We start from the raw sequence: 2500 nt of genomic DNA, 5'->3' as shown, positions 1-2500 counted from the left end.
GGCACTATACCAAACCATTGCATTGCAACTATAAATTTACCTTACTCTCTACACTCTTGGATGCGCTGTAATTAATTGTTTAGATAATGAGGAGCGGTTTCCCAAAATGACTTGAGACAGGGTCAAGAAAGGAAGTAACTATTTACTGCATACAACTTAGAGCAGGCTTAATTGCATTTGATGTGGTAGGGTATCATCATGGCATGAATGATGGCCTAACCATATGATAGGATGTCGGCTGTAATAAGTGGGTTAATTGAAATAAAAGTTTAGATTTATTGACAATTTTGGTTCTCTTATTGGTCATTTTGTCTGCCTTTCTTGCGTAGTACCTTTGGTCTAAGGCATATATGCAGTATACACTTCATTTTGTGTTTTTAAAATAATTAAAGTAAATAATGTGGTTTCCATTGTGTGACAAAGGCTTTCTTGATAAACCTCTTATTAGATTCCTAAACTGGTCAAATCTAAGACACTTACTCTCTGACACTTTCATTAGAAAGAGATAGTAAAGAAGTAATTTAGTAGAGAAATGTTAATGTTGCAGCATCTCATTCAATTTTCATCCTTTAATAAATCAACAGAGACACTTTTGTTTTCATGGGTAGAATATTGAGAATGAACATATGAAGGTAATTCTCACACTATTCTCACAGATATAGATGTATGTAGGCTGCTTTTGTAGCTACTGGTATTATGTGCAGAGACACTGCCATTGCTGTACACAGTTTGTCATGTGAATGGGTAGATTGTAACAAAATCACGTATTTTACAGTCTTTCTAGGCATACTTGGGCAAGGTTTGTAGGTTAGCAATGGTCCCCTCTTCCATTACCTAGCAGTCCATTAACAAGCAGTGGCTGACACATGTTAATTGAGCAATTTCCCATGTTGTTTAGCCATATTATTCTGAAGGTGATGTAAGGGGTAAATTCTTTATTTTCCTATCACTTGATATCAATAACTTCCTCCTTGCTCTGTGCCTCATCATCTGGAGTTTCTTCTCTGTCTTTTGGGTCACACAGTGGATACCCAAGAAACCAGTAATGCCTCCTGGTATATGTTTGTTCCTTCAGAGACCTATGTATTAGCTCCAGCCTGAAGGTTAACTGCATTTTCGTGCTGGAGTCATAGTCACTATTGCTGTTCAACTGTTCCTCCCACTCCCTATCACTCTCTTTAGAGAAGTTTAGCAAAGAGAGAGAGAAGCCAAAGAAAAAAAATAATTATTAGCCAAGATAACTAAGTAGTAAGCAAACCCAAACACAGATAGAGAGAGGGAGAGGGACAGGGAGGGAGCGACAGGAAGAGAGAGGGAGGGAGGGACAGGAAGAGAGAGGGAGGGAGGGACAGGAAGAGAGAGGGAGGGAGGGACAGGAAGAGAGAGGGAGGGAGGGACAGGAAGAGGAGGAGGGAGGGAGGGAGGGACAGGAAGAGAGAGGGAGGGAGGGACAGGAAGAGGGAGGGAGGGAGGGAGGGAGGGAGGGAGGGAGGGACAGGAAGAGGGAGGGAGGGAGGAAGGGAGGGGCAGGAAGAGGGAGGGAGGGAGGGAGGGAGGGAGGGAGGGACAGGAAGAGAGAGGGAGGGAGGGACAGGAAGAGGGAGGGAGGGAAGGAAGGGAAAGGGAGGGAGGGAGGGAGGGAGGGACAGGAGAGGAGGGAGGGAGGGAGGGAGGGACAGGAAGAGGGAGGGAGGGAGGAAGGGAGGGACAGGAAGAGGGAGGGAGGGAGGGAGGGAGGGACAGAGAGGAGGGAGGGAGGGACAGGAGAGGGAGGGAGGGAGGGACAGGAAGAGGGAGGGACAGGAAGAGGGAGGGACAGGAAGAGGGAGGGAGGGAGGGAGGGAGGGACAGGAAGAGAGGGAGGGAGGGAGGGAGGGACAGGAAGAGGGAGGGAGGGACGGAAGAGGGAGGGAGGGAGGAAGAGGGAGGGAGGGACAGGAAGAGGGAGGGAGGGAGGAAGAGGGAGGGAGGGACAGGAAGAGGGAGGGAGAGGACAGGAAGAGGGAGGGAGGGAGGGAGGGAGGGACAGGAAGAGAGGAGGGAGGTGACGGAGAGGTGAGGGAGGGAAGGAGAGAGGAGGGGGAGAGGGACAGAAGAGGGAGGGACAGGACGAGGGAGGGAGGGAGGGACAGGACGAAGGGAGGGAGGAGGGGACAGGAAGAGGGAGGGAGGGAGGGACAGGAGAGGGAGGGAGGAGGAGGGAGGGAAGGAGAGGGAGGGAGGGAGGGACAGGAAGAGGGAGGAGGGAGGGACAGGAAGAGGGAGGGAGGGAGGGACAGGAAGAAGGGAGGGAAGGGAGGGACAGGACGAGGGAGGGAGGGAGGGACAGGAAGAGGGAGGGAGGGAGGGACAGGAAGAGGGAGGGAGGGAGGGACAGGAAGAGGGAGGGAGGGAGGGAGGGAGGGACAGGAAGAGGGAGGGAGGGAGGGAGGGAGGGACAGGAAGAGGGAGGGAGGGAGGGACAGGAAGAGGGAGGGAGGGAGGGACAGGAAGAGGGAGG

At 51.4% G+C, this 2500-nt stretch overlaps 2 protein-coding genes across 2 annotated transcripts in view; both read left to right on the top strand.

Moving 5' to 3' along the window:
* The window catches only part of LOC125039379 (mitogen-activated protein kinase kinase kinase 7-like), a gene marked incomplete in the record, with an annotated part of 225210 nt that overhangs the window by 48220 nt on the left and 174490 nt on the right, over positions 1-2500 (top strand).
* Positions 1-2500, top strand: part of LOC125039383 (protein bric-a-brac 1-like) — a 9624-nt gene that overhangs the window by 962 nt on the left and 6162 nt on the right. The gene's annotated exons all lie outside the window — the stretch shown is intronic.

The sequence above is a fragment of the Penaeus chinensis genome, chromosome 27 (genome assembly GCF_019202785.1).
Source record: "Penaeus chinensis breed Huanghai No. 1 chromosome 27, ASM1920278v2, whole genome shotgun sequence".
NCBI classification, from domain to species: domain Eukaryota; kingdom Metazoa; phylum Arthropoda; class Malacostraca; order Decapoda; family Penaeidae; genus Penaeus; species Penaeus chinensis.
Note: the sequence above shows the minus strand (reverse complement) of the source record. Positions and strands in the feature narration are given on the sequence as shown.